Genomic DNA, 12,839 nt, shown 5'->3' with positions numbered 1-12,839 from the left:
GCGTAAAACCATTAAAACTATTTTATTCCATTAAAAAGCATAAGCCGCACTCACGAAGCAGTGTCATAGCCGACACCAGCAGTAACCGCATGAGTGAAACAATCGGATTAGCTCCGGGCTTACCGAACACCGGTAGCTCACCTGTACGTGGCGACGTAACCTCCAAGGCCCCGCCCCAGGCATTTCATCATTCGATGTCCTCCAGGAGCGGCAGCTGTTGGCATTCCTGCACACCGTTGCTCCCAGAGCCACCACTTACAACATTTTGTGCAGCACTGTATAGAAACCAATCAGCTTTCAGTTTTTCGTCAAAGCTTAAGGCATTTGTAAAGGCTCGGTTTTTTTAACTTCATGCATTCTATGCATGAAGGTTAAAAAAAACCTTCTGCGTGAGCCCCATCGAGATCCAGCGATGTGCACAACAGCCTCTCTGTCCCATGTCTCTGCCTCCTCATTGGCTGAGGCAGCAAGTGGGAGCCATTGGCTCCCGCTGCTATCAATCACAGCCAATAAGGAGAGAGAGGGGGTGGGGCCAAGCCACGGCTTTGTGTGTGAATGGACACACGGAGCAGTGAGTGCCCCCATAGCAAGCTGTTGCTGTGGGGGCATCCAACAGGAGGGAGGAGCCTGGAGAACATGCAGGGAAACCAAGAGGAGGAACAAGGCTGCTCTGTGCAAAACCACTACACACCAAAAAAAAAAAAAAAACCTTCAAAAGTGCACTGCTTTAACTGAACAAGCTAAAGTTATTTAGTTTACTGTAGCCGATTAGTAAATCAACCCCCTTTGCATCTTTTTCTGTTTGCAGGAGATAAAGATGTAAAAAAATAAAGAAAATAAAAGAACAAAATAGCTAGTTCAAGGTTTGATCTAGGTCAGTGCCAGGGTTAGTGTTGAGGTCAAGGTCAGAAAATTTTGGGTAAGATTTTTAAATTAGTGTCAGTGTGTTTTAGGTAGGAAAAAAATAGTGAAATGCACACTTGCTTCTGGGCCGTACTACGGGCACATACAACAACTATGACACACATATGTAGTACCACTGTGATTATCAGGAAAAGGAGAATTTATTTTAGGCTGTGTTTGGTGGTAAGTTATGGTAATAGAAATAAATACACAGGTACATTTAAAGATAAATGGACCAGCTTTTCTTTGATTAAAAAAAATAAAAATCCAGGAGAACATCATTTACCACCAAAAAAAGCCCAATTTGTGCTGAAAAAAAAACAAGGTATAATCCACCTGGATACTTTAAACTAGTTGCGATGATATATACAGTTTTACTAACACATGTTAAACTTGCAAAATTGTGATCAGGCATTCATATTTGTTTTACCCTCCATCCGGGGTTAAAAGAACACCAGGTCCATGGTGGAGGTTACGGGGAATTTCAATAGCTGTCTACGGTGGAATGAAAAAAAAAAAAAAAAGAGCCATTTGAGATGGTGATAAAATACACTTCTAATATACTGAAATTGCACTTTCAACTGATTTTCACTGCCAGAACCATTTTTGGACACGTTAAAATGCACATTTTAGGCCTGAAGATTTGTTAAAACCCCCAAAAATTATATACAGTATTTTCTGAAGGTCTGGAGAATAAAATGTAGGTAGATGCAGTTTATGCCACAGAATATTTATGCTGTTTAACAAACGCATATCTTTGGTAAAAAAAAAAAAAAAATTACAATAAAGCCTGTTTTAAAGCACACCCAGGGATGTAGTTACGTGGAGGTTACGGGGGTCCAAACTCTCCTAGAACATCCTACAGCATTCACAAGTACCCAGTATCCCTGTTGTCATACAACTCAGCAGCAATCAAGTAGGTGGAGTGATCTGCATGTACCACTGCAGTGATCCTCTGGGCCAGGTGACAGGCAGAGTGATCTGTCAGCCAGCCCAGCCATGTGAAGTCATAAGTGATATTCTTGGGCTGGCGACTGCAGTCCCACCCACCTCTACGCTCTACTTTTTCCCCTGATTGGTACCTTCTGCAGGGGGAGAAGCCTGGCCTGCTAGGAGGACATATTCAGCAATTTGGAACCACTTCCTCTTCATCCTCTCCTCTCCAGCTCCCAGCCGCCGTTATAAGTAAGTGACTGTCTGCCACAATATGGGGCCCTTTGCAGGTTGCACAGTAAAGTTGGCCATTTTTGAGTCTTAGGCTGCATTCGATCAGACGTTAAGCCAGCTGCAACTCCCAGTGACAAGAATCTGATGCCTGTGTCGGGGATTGACAGCTGTGTGTGGATAGCTGCTGCCACAGAGCACATAAAACACAATGACAGGCTGTCAGTATCCACAGCTATTTCTGATTGTTCACGCAGCCAACAATTATTGGCGCTTTGTATGTGTCCAGCTGCGATCAGTGCAGGTAATAACTGGCCATGCAAACAAATGCAGCTACTTGCACACAAATGTCAATTCCAACTGCAGGAATCCACAGTCATATCACTTGGATATTCAGTATGATTAAAACACCTGTGCAAATGTAGCCCTAGGCCCCTTTCACACAGGTTTTTGGATGAGGTCCGCCTCTCAGTTTTTCAGTTGAACCTGATCAAAAGCTCCAAGCATGTCTATAAGCAGGAGGATGTAAATGGACTTCTCTCCATCCAGGACCAGAAAAGAATGGAAAAAGGACTGCATACTTTTCCATTTTCCAGACCTCAATGTGACATATCAGAGGAAACCTGATGTAAACAGTCAGACATAAGTCCCTCTACATCCGACAACCCAAAGAACCAACACAGGACTGCAATAGTTTGCTGACAAAATACAGAATGGGAATGGATGCCATAAAAGTGTTCTGTCCCATTCTGCTTCTGATTAAGCAGGGAATCTGCTCAGAGATCTGTGTGAAAGGAATCTTAGTGTGCAAGCGGAACAGGTGCCATCTTGTGGCAGGCAGTGCACTCACAGGCCCACCCCCTTTTAAAATTTGCATCATAAAAAAATGTTATTAAATGTTTTCGGTGCTAAAAAAAAGCTGAGTGCACTGCCTGTCTCAAGATGGAGCCCTTTGCACCTGCCCAGGTTTCACAGTAAGGGCTCATTTACACTTGTGGTGCCTTCTGAATAGCAATTTGCAGTGAACTGCTTTGCAGAGGGTGTTTGACGGCCAGAAAGCAGGCATTAATGTTGCCTCCTCGTCTCCTGTTTTAACGCCTAAACGCGCACCACCACGCTGATCCGTGAGCTAAACCCCCATCAGGAATAAAAAAAAAAAATCAAAAAATGACTGCCCCGGGCATACCAACCCAATGTTTATGGTGATGTATAAAAAAAGATTAGGTTGTTTTGAGTAAATAGATATCCAACATGTCAAGCCTACTGGAGTGTACTTTCCAATGTTTGTGGAAGCCTTACGTTGGTGGCAGTGAACAGGGTTAATGTCCACTGCACGAGAAATAAATTAAATTTCCCATCTAGGTGAGATTTATGTTAAAGGTAATTTTATGAAAAACTACCATTTTTGGAGAAATGTATCAGGAGATAAATAGTGGTGTTATAACACCCCTATTGAGTACTATAAAGTAGAAATACAAATGACTCCACTGCCCCAGAAGTTACCAGCTGTCCCTGAGTTCCATGGAGGCCAGTCCTCAGCAATGTTGGTGTGTGCCAATTCAGTGCTAACCATGTGCATCATGAAATCTCCTCTTCTGTCAAATTCAGTACATTAATAGATCTGGGTTTTAAAAGAAACCTACAATGAGAGAAAAAACAGGATTGCCATTGTTGAGCTATTCTTCTCAAAACAGGATTTGATTGACTTATTCTCAGCTTCAGACTTCAATACTTTCTAAATCACTGATCCAGAACTAATTAGAAGATCAGTAGTTCTGACTTTACTGGATACACACTTGTATGGATCAGTGCCTCAGAAAGTACCAAATCCAGAGACAACCAGACAAAAGGTTTTTTAGGTTAGTAATTACAGTCCTCTTCATAGCCCACATTTCTCTTCCATGACCAGGACCTTGCTGTTGAGCGATGAGGTACCATCCAGATAAAAACTGATTAGGCATGTACAATGATAAACCTTGGAATAAAAAGAAAAAAAATTCACTGCGCTCAGGCTAAGTAAAATAAATGGAGCTGCCAACACTATAAGTTCAGATACTGAGACTTATACATATATAAAGTGCAGCGCTATAACACCACGATTCAACAAATAAGTGCAAACATCATGTGCAAAAGAAGATCACAAAGAAAAAAAAAAAAAACAAAAAAACTAAAATGTATAAATCCAATAAATTATCAGAAAGCCACATAAGAACTCCCCTGCTCATACCCTAGACCTCATCATCAGTGACGAAATGCACAGGGTGGGGGCTTACGATGGTGACGTAATCACGCACGTGATCTTTGAGTGACAGCTGGGACCGGATCTGTGAAGCTTATTTGGCATAATTGTAATGTGAGGGGAGGAGCCCAAACATGGCGCTGAGAGAGTGCTCGTGGTGAGAGCACCGGAACGTCAGAGCCCCTGTGACCCGCCAGAGTCTGCCATGCTCGCGGGGATGTGAGCTCCTGGAGAGTGAGCAAAAGAGGAAAAACCTACCCGAGGTGCCATTCTGGAGTGCCTGGGCTGCCAGAGGATCCGGGGGCACGTAGAGAGAGGACAGAGTACCGGTGGCCAGTCTGGAGAAAGTAGATCTCACTGACCTCGCAGAGCCACAGAGCGGGGGATGCTGGGAGGTCGTTCAGTGAAGGCTGACAGAGAAATGACGGCCGACAGTAGGTGCGCACAGGAAAGTCTCTACAGAGATGCTGGAGCCGGAGACCTACAGAAGGTGACCCCCTGGGGAATGATCACGTTGGCCACCACAGCGGAACATAGCAACATCCCAGAGAAAGAAGAATATCAAAGATTGGAGAGGATAAAATGGAGGAGACATATGGCGGAGGGCTGTGGTTGGGGAGTTAGAAAATGAAATGAAATATATACTGGGATCTTTCCAGGGGGTCACCTGGGGGGTACAGAAGGAAAAAAAAAAGAAAGAAAATCTAAAAAGATACGGATATGATGGGAAAATGAGAAGAGAAAAGAAGGATTTGACAGATGATTGTATAAGTCTATTTCTGGGACTATTGGAGAATGGCATACGAGAAAATTAAATATAAAACCATAAAATAATATATTATACAGAAACAACTCTTATCTTTATTGAACATTTTTGAAAAACTTTGAAAAAAGGACAGTGAAAATATCTTATGAATATGAAGGGTAGAACTGGGAAAGGAGGTGGGTCTAAAGTAGCCCAAGCAAGTACAATTAAAAAAAATATATGCCCTCACAGGAAAAAAATGCAGAGGGATTAACTCCTGGAAGACAACAGGGAGCAAAGGGAACAGAGGAGATGGAAACCAGTATTGGGGACTGCTCTAGGATGTCTATGGGACTATTACGAACCAATGTGAAGAAACAGAATATACAGAAAGAGAGCTAGTTATGGAAAAAAAAAGTGGAACAAGCAAAGGAAGTACAAATGATTACTAAGAATGAGATGGCAGAAATGTTTTTAAAACTGTAGCGGTCTATAAAACAAGAGCTATCAGTAATACATAAAGACATAGGGCAAATGTTGATACGGGTGGAAGAAACTGAAAAAAAAAAAATAATTAAATATGCCCAGGTAAGATCCACTTTAGGAAAACAGCTGGTGGAGGCGCGAAAAAAAAAAAAAAAATCAAAGGAGACTGCTGTATAAATTAGAAGATCAAGAAAATAGAGATAGGAGAAATAATCTGAGGATACGTGGTTTACCCGAAACATTGCAAGGAGAAGATCTGGAGCAAATAAGAAGAATGTTCAATACAATCTTGGGCAGACCTGATATAGAGTCTCTGAAGATAGATAGGGTGCATAGAATAGGCAGACCTCAGGGAACCGTGAGCAAGGAGTATAGAGATGTAATTGTACGATAGAGCGGATTTATGGAAGAAGATAAGAGGTTGCCCAATAATAAATATGAAGATACAAAATTACAGATTTTTGCAGACATATCTCCAGAGATATTGCCAGAAGAAGACTGTTAAAACCATTATTAGAACAAATGAGAAAACAGAATGTACGTTATAGTTGGGGCTTTCCCGCATGTCTAATAGGATGGAAAGATGGTCGTTCTGCAAGACTAAGGTTCCCAGAAAAACTAAAAGACTTTTTAGAGAGACTGGAAATACAGAAGATAGACATTCCAGGATGGGAAGGGGAGGAACAGGAGAACCAGGAAATAGAATATCAGAAATGGCAGTCAGTTATTAGGAGGGAGAATTAGGGGGGAGGGGAGAGAGAATGAGAGGGGTCGTGAGAGGACCTATCGCGATGCGTTCCTTTTTTTTTTTCCTCTCTCTCGCTCTCTGCCCGCCCCTCTTTTTCCGGTCCCTTATCTTCCTATTTATTTGTATTTTGAGAATATAATGGAGGGGGTGGGAAATAGGAGGCCACAATGTCACCTAGACAAACGCTCTAGGGGGAGGGAGAGTGGTTTAGGGGGGCGGATGTGGTTAGAGTTCAGCCCCAGTACTGAATCTATGTTGGGACGAGGACCACAAATGATTCAAAGGCAAACTAGAAGCCTAGGGGATATAGGGGGGTGTTGGGAGGAGTGGGGTTATGGAAGGGAGGGGAGAGGGGGGGGGAGAAGAGGAAATGGGTAGGAAATAGCTCTGTGTCCCTTTGGAAGAAAGATGAAATCCAAGTGGGAATCAAATAAGTATATGAAGAATGGAGGAGATTAGTTCTGTAACCTATAATGTTAAAGGGCTGAATAGCCCAGGGAAACGGCATAGGATTCTTAACGAATTACAACAGTGATCTATTGCAGTGACATTTCTACAGGAAACCCACCTATCACAGGAAACAAACATAAGGATGTACTCTAAATATTACCCAACTTGGTATTATGCAAATTCACCTAATAAAACGTGCAAAGGGGGTGGCTATAGGAATAGCAAGTTATGTAAGATTTGAACTGGAAGATAGGATGGTGGACCCTGAGGGGCGATTCTTGTTCTTGAAAGGGAAATTACAAGGCATAGAGTGTACATTGGTAAATATCTATTAACCGAATGGAAATCCAGTGACATACCTGAAAAAAATATTGAGAAAGGTGATGGATTTCAAAGCGGGCAAACTAATTATAGCAGGAGATCTTAATTGTTGTATGGAACCGCAGATAGATACGTCGCATAGGCAGAGAGAGGACGAAAGTAGTTTGGAAGCTATAAGGAAAATGTTATATCAAAGTCAATTAGTAGACACATGGAGGGTGAAGCACCCCAGAGATAGACACTATACGTTCTACTCTCCTGCACATGCGACGTATTCAAGATTGGATTATATAATGATAGCGCATAGGCTCATAGAGACGGTTGTTAAAGCAAATATAGAAGTTATAACTATATCTGATCATGCTCCTGTTACAATGAAATTACTATGGGGAAGAGAGCAAGACAAGGGAACTATTTGGAAATTAAATAAGACACTCCTTCAGGATCAGGAGACGGAATCAAGAATAAGAAAAGAGATAGAATAATAATTTTAAAATAAATGAGACTGAAGAAGGAGTTTCAATGGCCATGGTATGGGAAGCACATAAGGCATATATCAGGGGGATTCTGATTCCGATTGGAGTAAAGAAAAAAAAAAAAAAAGATCGGAAAAAGAAAATTAGTATGCTCTTAAGGGAACTACATGAATTAGAGCAGATACATAAAAAGAGGATAACAAAAGAGGTACAGCAGAGTATAATAATAGGGAAGAAATATGTAATTTAATGGAGGAAGAAACAAGGAGAACATTTAATATGATGGCAAGAGAGATATCAGTGGGGAGATAAACCTGGAAAATATTTAATGAGAGCATTGAGGAAAATGAAAACTAGAAACTATATTGAAAAGATCAAAAATGAAAGTGGGGAACTGGTTTACTCAGCCACTGATATCACTAAAGTATTTAAAAAATATAGTAAATTATACGATGTTAAACCAAAGCAATCAAAAGAAGAGGTAAGAATTAGAAAGAGACAGACATTCCTGAAAGAAGCAGGGTTACCGAGAGTTGAAAAAGAAAGATTAATCACCCTAGAAAAACCGATAACAGAAGAGGAAATTCACACGGCTTTGAAAAGCAGTGGCGGGGAGGAGCCCTGGACCAGATGGGTAAACGGTGAGATATTACAAAAAATTTAAACAACAATTAGTCCCTAAGTTGAGTATATATGCGAATGCATTGGGAGAGGGGATGAAAAAGAGAGGAATCATTGAAGACGTATATTACAATAATTCAGAAAGAGGGAAAAGATAGAACTCAATGTGCCAGTTATAGACCCATTTCATTGTTAAATATAGATACCAAGATATATGCAAAAAGTACTGGCAAATAGGATGAAAAACCTAATGCCAGACTGGGTCCATTTGGACCAGGTGGACTTTGTCCCAGGGGGGGAAGGAAGAGATAATGGGTTGAGAACATTACTCCTAATACAAAAAAGTAAAAAGGAAAAAAAACCCGTTCTGATCAGTGGATGCAGAGAAAGCCTTCGATAGGGTAGATTGGGATTTTATGCTAGATACATTGGAAGTTCTGGGAGTTGGGCCTAGGATGAAAGAGTGGATAGGAAAATGATATAGTTGTGCATCAGCAGCAGTGAAGGTTAATGGTTTGGTGTCAGGGTTTTTCAGGATGAAAAATGGGACAAGACAAGGGTGTCCTCTTTTGCCACTGTTCTTTGTATTGTCTTTGGAGTCCCTCCTAGCAACAATTAGAAACAGTATTGATATAAAGGGGATAAAGATAGGAGAAACAGAGCATAAAGTGGCAGCATACGTGGATGATATGCTATTTTATGTGGTTAATCCTAGGATGACACTACCCAACCTGATGAAAACCCTACAAAATCTGAGATTTTGAACGTCAGTGTTCCATTAACAGAAAAGAAAGCATTGTCCGTAGAATTCCCATTTAAATGGAGAGAAAAAGAGCCAAAATATTTGGGGATAAAATTGACCTCCTCAAAGAATCTATATAAAACAAACTATATTCCACTAATAAAATGATATAAGGGAAGAGTTAAGGAAATTAGCAGTAGGACCCAGATAATGGATAGGACGAATAAATAAATAATGGTTATTGTCCCGAAAATTCTATATAAATTCCATATGATACCTATACAGCTCCCGGGAACTTATTTTAATATAATGAAAAAACTGATAGTGAGGTTTATTTGGAAAAATAAAAGACCTAGAATAAGTTATGATGTATTGTGTAGAGATAAAGACAATGGAGGGTTAAGTACCTGATTTTAGGAGATATTTTTACTCAGTATTACTGTCACGTATTTTTGATTGGACACATAATGCACATAAGAAAAGTTGGGTGGATATTGAAAGGACTTTAAGTGGGGTACCGTTGAATAGGATAGTATGGTTGCAGCACCAATATCGTAATTTAGCAGAAAACACAAGCACATATATACACAAAATGTAATTAGGGTTTGGGATATTATTCACAAACAGAAAAGATGGGAGTTTAATTCTTTATTAATGCTGTTGGGAGCTACAAATTTCTTCCCGCCAGGGAAGGAAAATATATCAGGGAAGTGGATAAGAAAAGAGGATGTCAAGTTAAGGGATATAATGGAGGGAGAAGTAATATGTTCTTTTCAAGAGTTAAAAAATAAGAAATTGTTTTCTAGATTAGATGAGTGGCGATATTTACAATTTAGACATTTTGTTTCAACGCTACCTAAGCCTTTAAAAGGACAGTCAAAGATTTTAACCCCTTCGAGCAATTGCGCAGTAGAAGTGGGTTACAGAAACATGGCACTTCTTGAATATATAAAAATTCTCACCACAAGCGTAGAAATCACTCCCCCCTGTACATGATGAAATGGGAAAGGGAATTGGGAATAGCACTGGAGGAGCAACAAAGAAAGAAAAATATATAGATTGGCACAAGGAGCTATAGACATGAAAGTAGTAGAAATTAATTATAAATGTATAGCAAGGTGGTATATTACACCAAGTGTTGCACATAAACGAGTAAATTAATTCACCTAAATGTTGGAGAGGATGCAAGGAAGAGGGCACTATGACACATATTTGGTGGGAATGTTGCAAAATACAGAAATACTGGGAGGAGATAATATACTAAATACAGGGGATCACTGGGAAGAACATAGCTAAAGATCCTGGGACCGGTTTATTGCATAAAACAGAGAATACAGTAGATAAATATAAACATTTGGTGGAATTCCCATCTTATAAAAGCTGCAAAAAGGATTGATTCCTAAATTTTGGCAGAAACAAGAAGCACCGAAAATAAAAGATTGGATAAGTAGTATGGATTAAGTTTATAAGATGGAAGAACTCCGACATCTGGAGGAGGATAAAATTAAGAGATTTTGGGAAAGGTGTAAGAAATGGGAGATTTATAGAAAATTATATAAGGAAGAAGAATAAATAAGAAATAAAGGAGGAATAATGAGAGGGAAGAGAGAATACTGAGAGAAAGAGGGACCTGAGTGGGTGGGAGAGGGAGGGAGTTGGGAAGGAATAAATTAGGCATAATTGATAAGGTTTGTGTTGTTTTCTATTTCTGTGTCCTAAGAAATTTGATAATTATTTTTATATGGATTATGATAATGTAATTTAATGAAAAACGAAAATATTAAAAAAAAAAAATAATTGTAATGTGATTGTGCCCTCATGATTTTGGAGTGATTCACACCATAGAAACGTTCCAGATGTGTTTCTGCCACATTCTGGTATGTTCTTGATGCATTCCAGTTAGTTTTCTCCCCTTTTTTTTCAACTTAAATAGGACATGTGCGTTCTGGGGTGTTTAGATGCATTCCAGTGCACTTTTAGTGCATTCAAGTACAGTTCAGTGCAGAAAAAAAATGTGTTCTACTTTTTTTCTGGAACTGGAACGCACTGGAACTGACTGCACTGGTGTGAACTATGACATTGGAAATTATGTAACCTACTATCAATGCGTTTTTTATGCAGAAAAAAAAAAAAAAAAAAACGCACTGGACTGCATGTGGTGTGAACTGATCCTTTAATAAAATCTGTTATTATGCAGTTTACACTATTTTCTGTATCTTATCTTTGAGCAACTTTGGTGTTCAGTCCCATATTAGCCCTGGTGGAAGAAGTTAATAGATGGAAAGGAGACCTTAACTCCTTGAGAGCTGTTCAACCATCTGTAATACCGGTGTCAACATTGTCTGGTAAGGAGCTGTAATATCCTTTTGGCTGGGGCACTCTATCCACTTTGATTAATATCAAGCAGCTTTTTTTTCTTCAACACATGGTGTACTTCACTATACGTCTGTCAAGATTTTATCTTGTTTATACACACTGCTTGTCGACTTCTTTTACAAAGAATTTTATTAGAATAGGAAACAGCAGAGAATCAGTCAAAAACAGATGCAATGACCAGCAGGAATATAACATACAAAAGATTTGATGAATAATACAGAATATGCACTGATGAGAAAACATGAAAATAAACTGTGTACACAAGTGCCATATAGGGGGAAACCACAAATTGCAGAAATGATAGACATTTAGAGACCAATAACGTAATAAACTCTATGGGAAAATTGTTACTGTATCAGCATACAGAATGCGAGAAGAATAGGAGATGGAGCCTCTTTGAATACAGATAGGTACTTAACACGCAGGGCTCTCAAAGGAGTCCAGCATATGGATGTAGTGTGTGTATGTAGTGTTGCTGGTATGACACTCAAAACAGGAATCACAATCAGCACAAATAGCATAAAAAAAATTAAAAAAAACCGCCATGTCTGTAAAAATTTTGTATGAGTGTCTAACAGTATAGCTGTCAACTTTTCGTTGACCATTATAAAGTTAATCTGATTTGTGACAGCCTCGAAGCTGAGGAGGGGAGTCTTCCAAGCCCTCACAAATTGTCAGCTTGGCGGCCATAAATAAGTGCGATGCCAGCTGCCGTTCGGGGTGAAATAGGCCCACTAATGGTTTAAATAAAAGCGATTCGTATGGGTTGCGCTTAATGCCTGTGTGAAACATAGTGCGGAGAAGGGCATAAACTCTGATCCACAATCTGCACACCTTGTGACAAGTCCACCAAATATGAACCATAGTACCCATTTGTTGGCAACCCCGAAAGCAAGTCGGGGAATATGTGGGAATAAAACGAGCCAGACGAGCAGGCGTGTAATACCATCTACAGAGAACCTTACAGGCATTTTCTAGAATAACATTCCTAGAAGATTTGGATAATTGTTGGGTCATGATCCGCCAATCCTGCTGATCTAGAGTGCCCCCGAGTTCCGACTGCCAATGCTGATAAGAACGGACTGGAGGAGTTCTATGAGAAATAATGGAAGAGTAGACCAGGGAAATTAGGCCCGAAGCATGGGGTCTATGTCTACATTGACTTTCAAAGGGGGTCAACCTGTAGGGTCCTGAATGTGTTTGTATTAATGTATTGATAAAGTGGCAGAGTTGAAGGTATCCAAAATGTTCCCGCAATGGGATATTGTAAGAAGAGCGCAAAGTTTCAAAAGGTGAGTATCCGAGTGGGAGAGAGCATGGAATGTATATCATGAAAGCCATTTGCTTGCCACCAAGCAAACCGTTCAGGATTGTCACGACCTGGGGGGAATAATCGGTTGTGTAGCAACCGTAGTAACGGTAAATGGGCAGAAATGAGGCCAGCTGAATATTTAATAGAATCCCAAAGACGAAGTGTTAGCGTCAGACTAAGGGATGAGGGTCAATGAGTAGAAGGAAGCTATGGCAAAGAAGAGAGTGGAATCGGGTGGGAGTCTATCAAGTCTACA

The 12,839-nt window shown here is 40.1% G+C and overlaps 1 protein-coding gene across 1 annotated transcript in view; it reads right to left on the bottom strand.

Moving 5' to 3' along the window:
- Positions 1-12,839, bottom strand: part of ARL11 (ARF like GTPase 11) — a 74,416-nt gene that overhangs the window by 45,556 nt on the left and 16,021 nt on the right. The gene's annotated exons all lie outside the window — the stretch shown is intronic.

This window comes from Staurois parvus, unplaced genomic scaffold (assembly GCF_062004578.1).
Source record: "Staurois parvus isolate SC_StPar_1 unplaced genomic scaffold, SC_StPar_1.0 ptg000761l, whole genome shotgun sequence".
NCBI classification, from domain to species: domain Eukaryota; kingdom Metazoa; phylum Chordata; class Amphibia; order Anura; family Ranidae; genus Staurois; species Staurois parvus.
This window is presented reverse-complemented; position numbering and strand designations above follow the sequence as displayed.